Source organism: Stenella coeruleoalba (genome assembly GCF_951394435.1).
Source record: "Stenella coeruleoalba genome assembly, chromosome: 8".
Taxonomy (NCBI): domain Eukaryota; kingdom Metazoa; phylum Chordata; class Mammalia; order Artiodactyla; family Delphinidae; genus Stenella; species Stenella coeruleoalba.
The window spans coordinates 91782642-91801897 of record NC_137154.1 but is presented as its reverse complement, the minus strand read 5'-3'; positions in this window follow the sequence as shown (position 1 = coordinate 91801897).

Below are 19256 nucleotides of genomic sequence, written 5' to 3'. Positions count from 1 at the left end.
TACTGAGCTGTCTGTGGCTAAAACCTCCCTGAGAGGCATTAGGTCACGGAAGGTCTTGAACGCAAGGCTGAGAAGCCTGGACTCTAAGGTTGCCAAGGTGATTAGACGGCGTTTGTCCAGCAGTTTTCAAATTTCTTTGAGACCATGAGCCTGTTTGTTCTAATGCACACTTGTCTAGAACCTCAATGTACAAAACGAACAAAAGTTAAGCTGCTCCAATCAAACACAGATGAAAGGCCCAGAGCCCTACCCTCTTCCTTCACTCAGAATCTGGTCCCACTGATATCAGGATCACCTGAGCTGTTTGTTGAAAATGCAGGCTTCTAGAACCCCTCACCGGACCTACTGATTCATATTCTCTAGAGGTGGTGCCCTGGAATATGCATTACCTTCTACGACTCTTGGTGGTTGCCAAAGCACACTGAAGTTTGAGCAGGATGCTCCAGGGCTTGGCAGGGCAGAGGGTAAAGGTGGATACACACCTGTGATTGGCAGGTAACTCCTCCCCCTTCGCTTGACTGTAACCCGACCTGTGTTACCTGCCTCCCCCTCCCAGCACTCTGGTGGGTCTGCATTCTGAGAGCACTCCCCAAGGGCATCATGTTAGCTGTTCTTAGTGCTGAACCTGGAGAGGAGGGGACCAGAGGGAACAGCAGTTATAAAAACCCGCCAACCCCCCAAACCCCCGCCCCTCCTTAGGGCCTCTGTGGCGCTAGACACCCCAGGCTCTGAAAGCACATGTTTGTTTTTTGTTTTGTTTTGGTTTTGCGTGGGCCTCTCACTGCTGTGGCCTCTCCCGTTGCGGAGCACAGGCTCCGGACGCGCAGGCTCAGTGGCCATGAGTCACAGGCCTAGCCGCTCCGCGGCATGTGGGATCCTCCCGGAACGGGGCACGAACCTGTGTCCCTGCATCGGCAGGTGGACTCTCAACCACTGCGCCACCAGGGAAGCCCCCTGAAAGCACATGTTTTTAAGCACCTTGAAACATACATGCCCACTCCCAACTATCAGCATGAAAAACGTCATCTATTTCCCAGCTCAGCTGCAACAGCAGATAGTTCAGGAGGTTGAAATCAGAAAACCTTAAGCCAAAGATCTTCAGAGACCTGCTCTCTGCCAGGCAGGCTGGTGGGCCCAGACCCAGGGGACCCACGCTCAGGGATATAGTGTGGATGGGGAGCCAGTTTCCAGAGAACCAACCTCCAAGCCAACACACGCCCTGAAAAGACGCAGCTTCTGCCCACTCAGTCATGTCACTATTCTGCTTCCAGATGGAGAGTGAGGGGAAGCCGCCCTGAGCAATTAAGTGTCTAGCCTCAGGTCACAGAGCAAGTCAGCTCACGCCCTCAGAAAGCACCAAGTCCTCCTGCAGATTCAGGCAGCAAGTGGGCAAACTGCCCTGCGGCTGGCTCCTGGCTTATGGTACCTTCCTGTTGCCTGGCTCAGCAGTCGGGGCTGGCTCGGCCTCTGCTCTCTCACAGCTCAGCCAGCCCATCACCACCCTGATCTAAGCCTCCCCTGCCACCGCAGCCTGGGGCCGCTGGAATTCAGGAGACACATACCCATGTAGGTGATGGCTCTCAGGAAGTGAGCCCAGAGAGAGAGGAGGAGGGGGAAGCCCTGGTATTCAGTTTCATCTTTAGTTCTCTGCCGACTAGTGGGGGCAGTGATGGGAAAGTGAGACATATAGGCACAGTCTCACCAGGGTGACTGAGAAGCCATAAGCCACGTAGATGGGGTGTCACTGGACAATCTCTTGTTTGGAACTGACCCCTCACCACCATCACCTACCGACATTTCTCCTTCCTTTGGGAAACTGCTTCACTGCCATGTCAGTCGTGTGATTCTAACGGGATGCAGTTAACCCCTAGGAGCAGAGATGGCCTGAAATCCAGGTCCAGCCAATTATCGCTCCTCATGCCCTTGGGCACAGCGATGGTTCAAGGATGGGCCTGAGACCATGTCTGGCCAATCATTGTTCTTCCCTGGGATTTTTTTCCAGCCCGAGTGTTGGGGGCGAGGGGGAGCTAGAGATGGAAACCTTCCCCGACACCTGAAAAAGACCTCTCTGTAGCAGGAAGTAATGAAGCCAAGCAGAGACAGGCAGAGTGTGGACACAGAGAAAAAGAATCCTGAGGACATCACCTGAGCCCCTTCATCCAGTAGTAGCTAAAGTCCCCAGATACATGTGCCAGTAAATTCCCTTTGTTAAAATAAGATAATTCAAATTGCGTTTCTGTTACTTGCCACCAAATAGTCCTGATAAATATAGTGAGAAGGAGAACTATAAACTGTCAAACGTAAAACAAGCTGTTTAAGTTGGCATTGAACTTTGGCCATGAGTATAAAGGGATTCAGGCCAGAAGGACAGCAGGCAGCAGGCCTAGAAGAAACTGATTCTGGGCTGCATCCGCTTATACTGCTTGGGTGATAGAATTTCACAGTCATTGAGGTCTTACCAAAGGCCAATAGCCTTAAGGGCTCCCTTGTGCCCTATGGAATTGGAGGAGGGAGTGGGTCTAGCCAGGAGCCAACAGTGGAAGGAACAAGTAGAGTTAGGGCAAAAAAAAAAAAGAGAGAAATCTTCAAAAATGATGCATATGGATTGAGGACCCCTAGTCTAATTGGGGGCTTCATGAATGGGACTGAAGTAACACCCCCGTCGCTCATTGAAACTATTCTCTCAAAGGTCGGTGGTGACAACCTAATTGCTAAATCCCAAAGTGCAGCTTCGGCTGCGGTGTGTCCACACTGGTCTGCAGCCTAGAGCACTGTTCTCGGTGCCTCCTTCTTTAAATGCCCCTCTCCCTTGGATTCCAGACTCTAAATTAGTCCCCACACTGCTAGGAGCATCCTTGTGTCTCCGAGGATGACTCGTTTTTCTTCTCCCAACACTGAAGTGTGGGCACTGCTCTAGATTCTACTTCCAGCCTACGTTCCTGAAGAAGCCACTCCTCCTGGGCCAGAATTGCTAGCCCTGATCTCTCTTGTAAGCTCCAATTCCCATTCCCAATTCAAAGACTCGTCACCACATCCAGGGCCTCCTCTGACTTTCTTGGTACAGGGAGTGGACCCACAGGTCTCCCAGTAGCTCAGGTTCCAAACTTGAGAGCAAACAATGACTCTTTTCTTCTCTTCACCCTGCACAGCATGTCATCCTGGTCTGTAATTTCTGCTATGAATGTCACAGACTCCTTCCCTTGCTCTTTATTTCTCATTGTTAGTTCTTTAATGTCTTTATCACCTTGCACCTAGACTTTTGCAATGACATTTTCTTTGCTCTAGTCAAACATTTTATTCAACAAGCATTTACAGGGTGCCTTTTATGGACCAAACCCTGTGCAGTCTTCATATTCTCAAATTCATTCCAAACACTACAACCAAATTAATCTTCCTCAAGTACTACTTTGATCACATCATCCTGGGGCTCTAAAGCCTTCAATGGCTCCCCAGTGCCTATTAAGTACAGCTCCCATTCATCAGTCTGTCATTCAAAGCCCTCCATAATTTGTCCCCAACCTACCTTTCTGGACTTATTCCCTACTATTTCCTCTACATAGACCTTATACTCTAGTAAATCTGATCTATTTGTTATTCCTTAAACAAGCATTGCGCTTCTCCACTCCTGAGTTTTTGCCTAGTCTATTTCCTCTGCATGGAAGTGTCCCCCACTTATCCCGTGTCTGCTCTTACCCATGTCTCAGAGCTCAGCTCAAAGACGACCACCATCTCCTTCTCTTAGCACACCTGCCAGACTGATTGCTCCAACCTTCAGGCTCCTGTTTTTGGCATTTAGATTTGATGCTTTGCACTGTGGATTGATGACCCGTGCTCTGGTTCCCCATCATCATAGTTCTTACCTGAAGCATCTGTATGAGAATCACAAAGGAAGGGGCTTGTTAAAAATACAGGCTCTGGTGCCCTGCCTGGGGCAGGGCACATCTTCAGCATGTATCCCAGTGATATTCTTGTGCATTGAGATCTGAGAGCAGCAGTCCTGTGAGAGTGTAAGTTCCCTGAGGGCAGGGATCACATCTTACCTGGCTGTGTAACCATCAGAGCACCTAGAAACTGAAGTTGAAGGGAAGCTCCAAGATCATTGAGTTCAAGCACCAGTCCTGTGCTTGACTATCCTCTCAACATTCCTACTAAGTTAAAATTTGCTGAACTTTTCTAATAAGAACAAGTTTGCGTAAAGAACATTCAGCAGTGTTTAGTCTAAGATCGCTGTGGACAAACTGCTTTATTAAGAGAACCTAGCCCAAGCCTCAGAGCAGAAATCTGACTCTAATATTGGTACCTTAAATGTTTGTAGTTTTCATGAGAAACTTGGATTCACTTTTGTCTCCTGGATACTGAATTTCTTAAGTGTTCTCATTCCCCTCTTGTTTTGACCGTGGGATACCCATGGTGAAATCCATGGCCACCATCAGCAGGTAGATGGGACTTCACGATGCCACAGGGCACCTCACTCATGGTTCCATCACCTTCTCCTAAACTTGCTTTACTTTTGCTTCTGCTTCTTTTTTGAAACCTATTTTTTGTTTATTTTATCTTGCCATATCGTTTGCATTTTTGCAAACTGTTTTAAATCCTTTTTGTAAGAAAGCAAGTTATAAATAAATAAAATAAATTCCTGAAGCTATAGATGTACAAATGCTTTCTGATTTTTTTTTTTTTTTTTAACCTGAGGAGAGAAATTGGGCTGAAGGATGAGTCCTTGGATTGGCAATTCTGATGGAAAGCAGGGCCAGAAAGAACAGATGGAGTAAGTGATGATCCAAGGTCAGAGCTGTAAAAAATTAGGACTCGTAGAGAAAACACGGATTCCGAAAGGATGATGAAGTTTTAGAACAGGAAGAGATGAGAGTGGTTTTAGAGTATAGTCATAAAAGGCAGAAGCAAGAAAAAGCTTTTAGAGCAGGAAGAAGTAGTTAAAACAGGGGCAGTTTCAGAGAACTAACTGTGGGGTCTTTATACCCAGAGAAGGGAGGGCCTAATTCATTGTAGTTCTGAGGCTCCAGCGCAGAAGGACTCCTGTTGGGTTCAGATGGCTGCATGGAGGAATGAACTTAGGGTCCAGGGAAAAAGGATCTTACTTTCCCAATGATGACGAAAACTAAAGAAAAGCCTCTGGGCTAGAATCAGAGGTTGAAAGGAGAGTATACAGGAAGGGGAGCCAGAAACAATGATAGAAGTCTGCCCTATGTTGAAGGCATGCCAAATGAATTGAGTATTATGGGTCTGTGTGCATAAAACTTACCCAAGGTGCATCTCTTTGGTATATTGAGGCCCATAATAAATTGTGTGAAGTTTAAGTAGGAGAGTAGAGGTGGAGAGACAGGGAGCAAGGCAGTTATAAGACGGACTTCTTTTAAAAATTGAAGTATAGTTGATTACAATATTGTGCTAGTTTCAGGTATACAGCAAAGTGATTCAGTAATACATATATATTTTTGCAGATTATTTTCCATTACAGGTTATTACAAGATATTGACTAGAGTTCTCTGTGCTGTACAGTAAATCCTTGCCGCTTATCTATTTTATGTATAGTAGTTTGTATTCGTTAATCCCATACTCCTAATTTATCCCTCCTTCTCCCTTTCCTAGGAGAAACTTTTGACTTCAGAGGGGCAGGCAGTATCAGACTATGATCTGTGGAGCATGGACAATGCCTGGGCCCACGGGCTACGCTGCCATAGGTGCTGGCAACCACTAAACACCTTTGGGCTGCCGCAACTCAGGATCGCAGTGCTTCAAGGGGGCACCCCGGTGGGCAGGAACTAGCCTTCACAGGAGTATCTGATTCCACCTCAGGATCCAGGGCCCCAAAATATCATCAAACATAAGAAAAGAGAAAAGTATTTATTGAATGATTTTTCATTCTTTCATTCAACACTTATTGAATATTTAACGATTCCTGAGCACTGCAGTAGGGAATGGAGATATAAAAGATACTACCACATATTTCTTGCCCTTAATAAGCTCCAAGCTCAGGAGAAAACCTCCATGTAAACAAACTATTACCGTGTTTGGTATGACTAATGCCAGAGTTGTGCAAAATGCTACAGTACAGATAAGATTACAGAGGATGGAACAACTAACCCTGCCCTGGGGAGGTAGAGAAAGGGGGAATATTTGGTCAGGGTCTTGAAGGATGAGTAGGAGTTGTATAGATAGAACAGAGAGAACAGCATAGACCAAGGTACAAAGGTCTTAAATAGAAGGGAATGTTTTTGAAACCCTGAGAAGTTTGGAGTAATTGGAATAGTGTGGAGTAAGAGTGGCAGGATATGTGACCAAGGGTTTGGAGCTGGACTGTGACGTTTCCTCATGTGACATCCTGAAGAGTCTGTACTGTCTTTCAGGCAGAACAGTAACCTCAGACATGTTAAAGAAAAGTAACCCTTGAATAATCAACACCGCCTGCTGGGAAACTTCCGGGATCCTGATATCTCATGGGGTGTCCACCCTTGAGCTACCGTCAGAGTGGCAGTTTCCTGATACTTTAGGTCCAAGGGGAGGTGGAGAGGCTTAAAAGGGGTAGGCCAACTGCAAGGTTAACACTGTGGGTATAGCAGAATCACTAGGGTGGGTTCTGGAAGCCCCATTTTACCTGGCTGGGAGCCAGGAATAGGCTGAAATGCCCCTGGTTCTGAAGGCCCAGTGTGGGCCTTCAATCCTTGGGCCCAGTTACTTTACAGAACAGCAAGAGTGAATTTGCATGCCAGGAAAAAAATGAAACACTGAACTTCCTCCTTGGAATCAAGTTGTTATTGTTCAAATGCATTATTAATGACCAGGGCTGCAATCATTTATAACACGGTCATCACAAAAGCAGCTGTTACCATTTACACATAGCTCTCTGCGAGTTTGTTATTAAGGTAATATTTTACCGTGCATGCAACTTGCTCAGGGGCTGCATGCCTAATGCTTGGCTTGAACAGATCCCCCACTCCCTTCTTAGAAGTAACCACCCCTTCCCTTTCTTAACAGAGATGTCAAATGCCAGGGAAGGGAGGCAGGAGAAGGAGATGAAAACAGGAAGCCCTGAAGAATGGAAGCAGAAATACAGGCCTTATTTCCCCACCCCCACCCCCATCCCTTTTTCTCCCCTGCCTTTTTTTTTTTCTTCTTCTTCTTCTTTTGAATGAAAAATAAAAATGCAGAAAACCTCAGGAGCTTTGTAACTTCCCAATTTTTATTTAAAAATAAACCACTGTCGCGGCTGTCACCACTCCTGTCTGCGGAACGCAAGTTCCGACCCCACAGCCCAATATTTATACACAAGAAAGTAAATGCTCTAAAGAGAACAAATAAATCAGCTTAGATTGTACAAAGGAGTAGAGAATTTGCCAAGAAGGAGAATTTGGTTGCCAGCATAGTCCTTTGAGGCCCCCACCAGCCAGCAGACCCAGGGTGACAAAAGGCCTGGGCGACAGATATAGAAGGAGCAGAAGGCCGTGTGTGGCCTGGCGTTCCTGTGCCCTCCCCAGGCCGGACCAGCCCCTTGAGTTTTTCTTACTCCAGTAGGATGGTCCTGGACATCTGTATCGAGGGTGCTAGAAGCACTGGTTGAGAACAGACTGCAAGACTCAAGAAAGAACTCAGGCAGCTGGGAAAACTCTGGAGGGACCCACACCCCAGGGGCCAAGTAGGGTCTGAAAATGCTGAACTTGCCTGAGCTTTCGCCTGATCACTAAGAGGACAGCCTCTTCACCCTTTCCAGCCAGGAAAATAGGGGCATCACAGGAGGACCTGAGGCGTGACACTCACAGCTGATGGTTGAGCGCACAGTGAATGGGTAGGTCACCCAACAAATGCTACAGAGTGGAATATAGGGGCCAGAGCTATTCTAAGCACTGGGGGAAAGCTGGCTGCATGGCACAGACCTCATCCGATCTGAGAGGTCATGGAAATTTGATGCAAGTCAAGAGCTGGAGGGGAAGGTTAACTTGGCCAAAGGGGAACGTAGCAGCATGTGCAAAAATCCTGGGGCAAGAGGGAGATTAGATTAAGGAACTGAGGGGAGGACATATGCTGGGGTTTGAAAAGTGAGGGGAGAACAGTGTACGATGAGACCAAGGAAATAGCCTGGCCAGGTTGTGTGGGGCCTTGGTAAGGATTTTGGTCTACATTTTAGGAGCAATGGGAAACCAATGCAGGCTTTCAACCTAGAAGGACAGGATGGCCAAATTATAGTTTTGAAAAGAGCTCTTGGACCACAGGGTGGAAAACAGACTAGAGGGGTCAGCCTGTGTGAGGTGAGTTCAGAAGCTGTAACCAGCAGTACAGGATGGCACTTTGGCCGAAGGTGGTGGCCGAGGGAAAGGGAGAGCCAAGAAATAATGAGGAAGTCAAATCAGCAAGGACTCGGTGATCAACAGGTTGAGGGTTTCAGAGAGACAGGGAGCCCCCCAGTTTTCTAGCTTGTGCGGATGGAAGTCCAGACTTTCTGAACTTGCAGAAAGAGAACAATGGGAGAGGCCAAGATTGAGAGTGAAGAGAGGGATCTCAATTTTGAAAATGTTGAGTTAGAGGCAGCTTTGGGATAGCAAAGTGGAGATTCCAAGTATGCCATTGGAAATGCAGCTCTGGAGAGTAGAGGAGAGGTCTGGATTGGAGACAGGTGAGGGAGCCATTGGCATAGGGATGATGATTGAGGCCAAACGCATGGGGAAGGTCAACTTTGGAAAGAGTCTAGAATCGTAAGAAATGAGGGCCAAGTGTTTAGGAGCTCCAATGTATAGATGGCAGATGGCAGAGAAAGAATCCAGGTGAACCCAGCATCACAGAGAACAAGAGAGGTGGTTCTTCAACTGGAGAGAGTGGTCAAGAGGGTGGAATATCACTGAGAGGTCAAGGGAAACAAGGGGTGAAAAATGTCCATTAGACAGATACACCGACATCCACTGGTGACCCAGGCCATGGTCGTATCCCAACACCCAACACTGTGATGGGCACATAACCAGCCCTCCATAAATGTTGGCTCTTGTTAAATTCCCTCTCTAAGGTCTTAAATCTAATAGTCTCCTATACTGTTGAAGGAAAAACGAAAAGGAGACATAGGCTAACATTTTAACAGGAGACCTTTAAGGTTAAACCTAAAGAATTTCCCAGTACGAAGGCCTGTAATACACCCATAAAAGCTGTTGAAGACAATGATAGAATCCCGGATGAAATTAGGATCAGGTCAGATTCCTATGTGTCTGGGACAGGTTTGACACAGCCCTTCCTCGAAGCAGAGGACAAACCCAAACCTCAGGACTGGTCACTTCTGCTCTGGGTGGCCCCACCCTTTCTTCCCTGTCCCCATGGAGATGAAAGCCTTCTCATTTCAATAGGCTGGAGCCCAGGTTAACGTGACCAGGGCCACCAGCAGAAAGCGCCCAGAAGACAGGCACAGAAAAATAAGCTTGAAGGGCCACTGAGTGGCCAGGATTACAATGTAATGCCCGGTCTCGGGTCAGTAATGGCGAGGTATTAGTCATCCCTTCAGACCTCAGCTCCATTATTTTTGCCGGAAATGTGAGAACAGCTCTCAGTAATAACATGTGGAATCACTTCCAACTATTTGCCTTTCAAGTCAGCCTCCTCAGGTCAGGTGACATATCTCGTTTAACAGGAGGTGCCATTAGAGGGAAGATTCAACGTGTGGCTAAAAGCATTTGTAGCGGGAGATGTGGGTGTGTGGCTGGTAACTTGCGAAGATTGCGTCTCTCCCCTTGTTCTGTTGGGTTTTGTTACTGGACGCCTTTTTCTTTTCTGAAGGAGGCTGGCCATTAACCCTCCCCTGCCCAGAGCATCCCCTGGCACGGCCAGGGCAGCTTGAGCAGAAATAGAAATCTCTCCTGCTCTCACCCGAGCCTGCAGGAGGCTCCCCGGGCTGGCACGATTACTCCAGGCATCTCGCCATCCTCGTGCGCCTGTCCCTCACCCTGCTTGGGTGACCTGGTGTCTCCCTACGCTGATGTCTTGCAGAAATAACTATAGCTGTGCAAAGAGAGGCCACAAATCTACTGGCCCACAGAACTTGTAGATCTACCCACAACATGAGTCGTGCCTCTTGCCACACCTTGACAGGCCCAGAAGCCATGCCAAAAACAGCAGGAAGGAAGGGGTGAGACTCTAGAAGAGGAACTTGTCATTTGATTGAACTTTCTCATTTTTACTGAGACTTAATTTTTTTTCCCTGAAAGTAAGGACCCTTTAAGGCCCTGCCTGAGCTTCTTAAATCTTTGTCCTTGAATAAACTTTCCAATTCCTGGAGTCCTGACCTCTCTGAGCCTCAGATTCTTCATCAGAAAGATGGAAACAGTAACTGCCGCCTATCAAAATAGAGGCTATAATTAAAAGCATTGAGCACAGAACTAAACGTGTATCAATTACATCTCTTTTGGCTACATGTTACAAGGGATCAAATCCCCAATCAAATTACCTAAACAAAGAGGGAATGTGTTGGATGGTGTAACTGACAAGTCCAGAGCTGAGCCTGGCTTCAGATATCTAGAAGGTGACTCGGGAACTGTCCCCAGGACAGAGTTTCTTCTCACCATCCCATTCCGCTGTCCCGGTTCCATGCCATGCAAGACCTGGTGGCAGCAAGATGGTAGCAACTGCTTCAGAATGGCATTCTCACAAGCCCAACAGAGAAGGAGCTATTCTTCCCCTCGACAATTCACTTAAGTCCTGAGCTGGACACTCACTGGGTGAGTTGGGTCATCCCTGAACCAATCATCATGACCTCGGGCTTGGAATGTGATCACTGGTTTAACCATTTAATCTTGACTCTCAAACTCCGCCTGGAGGGGAAGAATAAGAGGGGTGGCCTACCTATCTCAAGGAACTGAGAGTTGCATGAAAGATCATTACAAAAAAACCCCAAAAAAACAGGCAGGGAGGATGTTAGGTATCCAAATATAGAATTATCCACTGCAAATAATAATTTACCATCCTGCCGCACATGCAACAAAAGGGTTATTAGATAGTAATGTGTAATAAAGGAAAGCTCCACGGAGTCTCCCCTAAAACTTTTCAGCAAAGTATCCTTTTCTCCATATACTAGTAACATATTGATTGTACCCATTGTGGCATTCTTCTCAATCTGCCTTCTATTAGAGTTACTTACTGTAAGTCTCTGTCAGCTCCATTGCAACTGAGCCTCTAGAGATCAAGATTCCCATACCCCACACAGCATCAAGCAAGTAAGGGGAAATCCATTCACATAGGAGATGCTTCCAGACCCATGCTGGCTCCCTGTGTCCAGCTCAATTCTCTTCTTCTTTCCCTTCCCCTGACCATTTCATCTGCGTGGGGGGAGACTCGTAGAGACTAGTGGCCCCAATGAACTCTAAGGCAAGATGTTCCCCAAAACCCCCTCTTCTGCTAGAATCTGCCTCTGTTACAGCTTCTCTCATATTGTATCTCAGATAGATTTCCGGGTTCCCCACCGCAAAGAAAAATCTCTGGGAGCAGGTAGGACCTTATCTTTTCATCTTCATTGTCCTTGGTGCCTAGAACAGTATCTGGCTCAAAGAAACTGCCCACTTAAGTGGTGTAGTTACCCTAGATCTCACTCACAATCACCCCCAGATTCTCAAAGAAGAGCCTCACAGTCAGAGCTACAAAAAAGGCAGGTACCTGCTCATGTGAGAGGTTAGAGAGCTATAGGCTTGTACACAAACCATTTAAACAGAGAAAGGGTGGTAGGACTCCCTGTCATTCCTGTTCTGTCAAGCTGGAGCAGATAGATGGTACAGGGAGCCTGACAGGGTATAGGATGTAAACTGAGCTAATGGGAAAGGGGGTGACATGGTGACGGGAGGGGACTTGGTTTGATTCAGCATCAGGTTGGTACCCATAGGGAAGGGGGAAGCCAAATATTTAGTGGGGAGCTGGCAGTAGAGACCCTCCAAGGCAGATGGATAATGTGGCGGTGGCTTTGGATGGTCATCCTGGTCAGAACAGACCCCACTGGCATCAGGAAGCCAAGAGGAACAGACTCAGCTCCCTGGGATGGGGGTGGGAAAGGGCCAGAGAGGAGGTCAGTCCTGCAACCTCCGTCAGGCAAGACCGGCGCTCTGGGGCAGGAGAGCCAACGAGGAATCCAAGCAGAACCCCAGCGGGATGAATCGGCCACTTCAGTAATGATCAAAGGAAGGGTGTTTGCTGGATCCTGGGTCTATGGGCAGACATCTGAGAACAGCAGTGCATCTACTGGTAAGATGGAGATGCTGGGACCCTCCCAGCCCAGCTAAGGCAGGGATGTGCATCTAGGAAAAGGCCTGGGAGACTGTGCCCTGTGGGGCTGGGGAAGGTAGAACTCACAGGCTGGGCCGTGTGAGAAAGATTTCCTGGAAGACTCCCAGGCTGAGTGTGTGTCTAGGGCCAAGGGCTGAGCCACTGCCAGCAGCATCTGACCTCACAGATCCCCCTAGTCAACAAGAAGCAAGAACAGGAGGCTCCGGAGGCTCCCTCGGCTTTAGAGTAAGCTCTGCAAACAAAACTCAGTTTTTAGGGGTTAATCTGCAGCCCCAGGAGGAGGTGGAGGCCTCCTCTGCAGGGCAGAGCCTCCGAATGGGCTGAGACTGAAGGCGAAGCACGGGGCTGCTGGACTGAGGTTACTTTGGCAGCAGCTCCAAAGAGCAGCCCTTCAGTCACTGGGCTTGTCTGAGCCCTCAGACGCGCTGGCTGCCTCCCACCAGCCCAGCGGCTAGGGCTGAGCTGCGGAGGCCACCATCTCTGTCTGTCTGTCTGATGGTTTGCTGCTCTGACTCTCACTTGCCCAGCAACCAGGGCACCCAGGACACTGCCTAGTCTATGTGGCTGACCCCTTGTATGTGTTCCCGGCACCTACTACGTGCACAGCCTTCCACCCCCTCATTCCCCTTCCTGCTGCCTCTCTCCAGCCCCCTCCCCACACCCCGCCCCGAGGAAGGGGGACCTGCAGGCTCAGTCAGCCCTCTGGCCAGCCAGTGATTTGGGCTACAGGTTCTATGCATGGTGGGGATGCCGGGGAGTAGGGTGCCTAGCAGGTGACTGGGGAGAGGAGAAGAGACACGAGAGAGAGAGAGAGGGGACCATGCTCTACATTTTCTCCAAAGTCCTGAGGCCCTGAGTCTGTCTCTGCCTGCTCTGGAACACAGGGAGCGTGGACTCTGGGCATCGCCCATCCCGGAGATCACACACCCTCAGAGCCAAAGCCCCAGGGCAGGGGTGGAAACTGACATTGAAATGTTACCATTTGCTCAAGAGCAGGACTGGCCTCTGGTTTCTCTGGGGGCTGGATTTCTAGAAAGAGAAGGGTCTCCTTCACCAGGCTGCGTCCCTTATCCCATCCCACCCCTCACCCAGCCCTTCCCCACTGGGTCCCCTGTGAGGACCCCCTGCCCATCTCTGCAAGGCCTGGGGGAGCCCTGGGAGGGGGAGGGGCACGGAGGTGGCAAGGGCGCGGGGTGGGATTCGAGAAGGGGTTGCCTCGGCGCGGCCGTCCCCGGGGACCTCCCCGAGGGAGGGAGACAAAGCGCCGCAGAAGGAAAGGGGAGAAGGGGCGCCGGCGAGAATACAGTGCGCGCAGAGGCCGATCTGTTCCTCCGGAATCAGCAGGCGGCTCCGCCCGAGCTTCTAATCAACGGCCGCGGCTCGGGCCGGCTCGGGGCCCGCAACCAGTGCCGGGGACATGTCAGCTCGCTGACACTATTGCCCTCGAATGGGCGTGCAGGCCCCCCGCCGCCGCGGTCCTCGGCTGCTTCCCGCGGGAAAGAGCACTCGGCGGACGCAGCATCCGTCCCGGCGCCTCGGGTGGAGGAGGGAGGCGCGGGGATGAGCCCTCGCGACGACGCTCCGCCGCCCAGCCCGCCCGTTCCCTTCACCCGGCCTTCTGCCCCCGCTTAAGATCTGGGACGGGGAACCGCGTGCGACCTCAGGCCTCCCCCGGGGTCTGCACCCCGCCACCCCGCACTCACACACACAAACCTGCTCCCAGGAGGAGCAGGGAGGGGCCGCAGCCTCAAGCCGCAGCCCAAAGAGCAGGCGGGAGGCGAGCTGGAGAAAGGGACACAGGGAAACTGGAGGGAGGACCCCCAGCATCCTCGGGAGTGGGCAGGAGCTAAACCCCAGCCGTCCACACCTGTGTCCCCACCTGCTCCGGGCCACTGAAAAGACAGCAGATTATCAGGAGCCCGGGATGGAAGACCCAGCTCCCCTCCCTCACCTGCCCATCCCAGGATCCCAGCTTGCTCTTTTGGACCCCCTACCCCCAGCTCCTCCCCTTGGCTATGGGCGTGGCCTCTCTGCCTTCACCAATGAGAACCACGCCTCAAATTCGGAGGGCTGGCCTCGGTGATCAGAGCTCCCAGGAGGTGCAGATCAGTGATGCTGGGCCAGGGTGCTACCATACCCATTCTGGATAAGGATAGACAGATGCTCTCTCAAGCTTGGGTAGAGCACAGCTTCTAAATAAATGCACTATTTCCATCTTCCCACCAGATTGGCTGACCTCAGCTCCTCTATGGAAATAAAGACACCGCTGCGATATTAGGCAAGTCTCCCCGCTGGAGAGGAAGGACCCAGGGCACACATCTTTAACTCCACTATCTTATGCTTGCAGTCGGTGTATCCCACCCCAGCAAGTCCCCCACCTGGAGGACTTACCTGATCCACAGGGACTCTCCTCTTCCCTATCCCATGCATTTAAAAATCTGCTGCACACAATGCCATGCGCGCGAAGAGCATGTTCTGGCTTTATTCTCCAATAGTTTCAAGTGCCTATGTTTGACTCCCCCGGGGAAGGTAAGGTCATCACAAGTGGTAACTATCGCTTTGCTTGTTTTGATTCCCACGGAGCTGAGCTTAGATTGATGTAGCATAAGAGCTCAATAAACGCCCATGGACTTGGCTAATGGAGGGACAGACTTGCAGGGAGCACTGCCTCATCGGGAGAGGAAGATGGCCTTACTCTCCTCTTCCCTACCAAGAGCAAACCAAGGTCCTCTGTCCTGGGGGGGGGGTCTTAAAAATCAGCAAGCTCCGCTCTTCCCCTCATCCTTGCTTGCCTGCAGCCACCTTGGCCCTCTGGATCCCTGTGGGTTCAGAGAGGCCGATGCTTGTGGCTCTTACCAACATCAATTTGCAGTCGCCAGGATGCAACTTCACTCTATGCTGCGTTCATAAATTAATCTCCTGGGATTAGATTCTGTGTTTTAGTAACACTCCTGAGGCATTGTATTTACACATTAATAATAAAATAAAAAAGTGAGACAACTTCTGACAACTTTCAATAACATTCAGAAATAAAGTGTGAGGCGCAGAAGTGTCCAAAGTTAATTAAGACCATTTGGTGCTGGTGGGGGTGGGGGTGATGCCTGCCTTTCTCCAACAGGTGCTATTTCTGAAACCCAATTTCCCTGTCTGCAACGTACCTGATGCCTGCAGAAGACAAGGTGCTGAAACAAACAAAACTAGTGGCATGAGCTGGGACTATCTCTTGTTTGCTGGGGTTTACAGTGCTGTGGACACTTGGCTGGAATTTGTGCAGGGTCTCTAGGAAAAAGAGAGCCCTTTGGCCCTTTCCTGTGATTAGCAGGTGGCATGTCCAGACTGTTCACATCTGCTCCATGCAAGTGGGGTCCTGGGGGAAGGTAAGGGGTGCCCTATTCCTTGGGGAGGGGCTGGCAGCTCATTTTTCCACTTACAGATGTAAGAGCCTTCCAGACCTCATCCCAGAACGAGAGGGGAAACAGCTCTAGAACCCAAAAAGAGGGACTCTGGACAGAATCCTAAAACAGGCTGCAGAGTGAAGCTGGACTTCCCTGCTCAATAAGTAGTATGATTTATTGCACAAATACTTGAATTTTAAGCCTGCATACACTCACGCATTTTTGTATTTTCATTTCCCTTTTAGCCTCTTTCAGTTTTAGAATAGTTCCTTTAAAAGAAATGCAGAGCCTTTCTTTCATAAAGGACTTAGAAGAAGGGGAAGTAGAATTCACTTTGTTTCTTTCTTGAGCCCAAATGGACCACTGGGTGTAGGGCATGACAGGGACAAAAGGGAGAAACTCAGAGGAATATTTTGGGTGCTACCATTGGGGCCCCTCCAGAGTAGATCTTCTCAGAAATCTTTTCTTCACTTTCTCCAGTGTTTTGTTCATTTAAGGGACAAATGAATCCCTTCCCATCCCACAGGATTTCCCTTGATTTTTATTGGCAGTAGAAATGACGTCGGTAGTACCAAACTCTTCAACCTCATCCCAAACGATATCTAATTCCAGCTCATCGTTCTAAATCTTTGCTAGAGTCTATCCTCTAAAAGAGAGAAGACAAAGGACAAAAGGAAGTGGGAGTTTGGAAGAAGAATGACCATCTGGGTTCCCATCACAGCCTGAGATTTCCAACCCGATTAAGATTTTTGGTGGGTGACCGTAAGTCTTGTTTTCCACTTTGGACATCCGGCCCTTGGCTTCAGTAAAGGCTCCTCAGTAACCAGGCAGACCTTGCCTCTCTTTTGAAACATGATGTTTCATGGGAAAATATATTTCATAAGGAATGAGGGTTGGGTCTAGCCAGGTACTTTCACTACACCTCCCATCCCAACCCTCTAATCAGGGAACAAGTTCAAAATAAAAAGAAATACCAACTGGGCAAAAGCCCTCACAATACAGTTAACTCGGTTCCTCAACATGGCCTCGTAGAAACCGACTCCTCCCCCAAGTCTTATGTTTGCCGTGATTGCATGCCTGTTCGCTCTAGAGCAAAGGAAAGTCATCTGACCTTCAGATGAATCTCAGACTGGGAGATATTGCTGATCCATGGCTACATTGCTAGAGGAAGGGTAAGTGTTCAGGAAATCCAGGGACTGGGATCAAGGAAAGATCCATCAGCTAAGCTATACCAGGAGGCTGTCTGCCCAGGGGACTGGCCTGGGGAGAAAATCTGTAAACTGCCTGGTAGTTACCTACCCTGCCACCCTCCTCCAGCTTGGCTAGCCCCTCAGAGGCTCATTTCTTAGACATCAGAATAATTATCCCAGCGGTATCTTCTATCTTCAGTTATCCCTCACGAGGTTTGCAAGGCTTCCTAGGAGGAGAGCAAGACAGGGATGGTCCCACTGAATACTAGGCTCCAGAATTTCAAGGATTTTTAAACCACTTCTATGAAGCATTCCTTGAGAACTCAATGATTTTCTCATCATGTTCAGTATGATGTAGACATTTAGCATGAAGGTCTGGAGTAGACTGTCTGGATTTGACTCTTGGTTGGAACACTTACTAGTTATGGGACCTAGAGTGAGAAGATTAACCTCTCAGCTATGCGTCAGTTTCCTTATCTGTAAAGTGTAGTAGATGATACCCGAGCTCCCAGAGGTATTGTGAGGTTATTGAGTTAATTAAATTAGTTGATTCACATAAAATGTTTAGAAGAGTGCCTGGCATTATCATTAATAAGAATACGTTTAGTTTAAGTCCCGCCAGCTGAGAAGATTCTACTTCCTGGCCTTCTTTTTTCTGGACTAGGTGACCTCAACTTTTTCTTTACCCTTGCAAAATTTATCCCAGCCTGGTAAGGAATTGATCCTCCACATAGAATTAATAGGGCTACTAGAACACCTGGCAACTGACCCAAAAGAGGGAGGAAACAGTGTTTATCATAATTTATATGTTTATATTCACAAAGCTCCTGATATTATCACTGGGAGCTCCTGCATCTCCAGCCCTATGCGCCTGGAGGTACTGAAAATTTTCAACCTGCAGACTCAAACCTGCCCTGTCCCTAACCTGTCCTGACCAAGCCCAGTTGTTTATTAGGGACCCAACCCCACCTGCGGTTGAGGGGCTATAATTGGTCTCACTTCCTTAAGCCAGATACACAGTGGGCCCAGAGCTAAACCTACAAGGATGTTAAAGTCCACCAAGCTTCACCTTTCCCGCTAGTGCTCCCTTGTCCTCCTAGTGAGCATGGCTGGATTCTGTCCAGTTCTGAATTTGCACTCTGATCCTCTTCTGAAACCATCACCCCACCCTAAATCTCTGTTTTAGAATCTTCCAATTTATCCATCTTATATCAGTCCTTTTTCCAAATAAACTGAACTCTATCTCAATACCCTTAGTCCTTGGCCTGGATCATCATGTCCAAAGCGCCATCACCACCTGCACCAGGAGAAGCAATGTGTCAGCATTAAACTTACCATGACCATTGCCTTGCCTGGAGTCTCCCCGTGCTGAGCTGAATCTACCAGCTTACCCTTGAGAGCCCGCCTTACCACTGGGACAGACTCCACTAGTCCCTGCCCTGCCTGTAGTTAGTTTCCTTCTCTTTCTTTCCCTGTCGACCCATGGATCAAGTTGCTACATGCCCTGCAGCCAACGCCTGCATGTTATGACAACTACAAACTAAGTTTCATACATGCAATTTGTCTGATGTCACTGCTCACCTTACGGCTCCACTAGGATGCTTGCTTGCTATCAAACTCGATAGTCCAAGAAACTCATGATCTTCTGCCCAAAACCAAACCCCCTTTCCACTCTGATGCCCTTCTAATCAGTTTTCCACACTGCAACTAGAGTGATCTTTTCAAAATGCATATCTGTTCATCACACACATATACACTTAAAACTCTTCATTAGCTTCTCATTGTTCTTAGGGTAAAGGCCCACAAAAGGGGGCTTCAAGGCTGGCTGCCTTTCCAGCTTTACCTGATCTCACTTTTCCTCTCCGTTGCTGTAGTCCAGACACCAGGATGACAGCACTCAGGGCACCTTGGAGGGAATTAGATAAAGGTGCCCCTTCTAGGCAGCCCAACTGGAAAAAGATGCCCTTTCCTGCAGGCTGACACAGCTGCTTATGAGGCTGTAGCTTGGCAATTGGAGCAGGGCTGGATGTTAGCTCCCTACACACCTTCCTCAGCCCAGCTGTGACCTCTCTCCAAGCACAGCCTGTGCTCTGGCCAGGCCAGTCATCCTTGCCAGTCATTTCTTTACTCCCCTCAAAATACACCACGCTGCATCCTACCACTAGGCTTTGCTCATCCCGCTTGCTCTGCATGGGACTCTCCTGCCCTCTCTCTTTACCCAATATCTTCACCTTGTCCACCAGATTCCAGCTCAACCATCATATCCTCATGAAGCCCTCCTGATCTCTCCACCTCTCCAACTTATTAGGATAAATTCCTTTGGGATAAGCTCTCACCAGACAGTGTTCCCATGCCTCTTGATACTGATCCCATCTTATAAGCTTACCCTCATTTGTATAACTAATGTGTG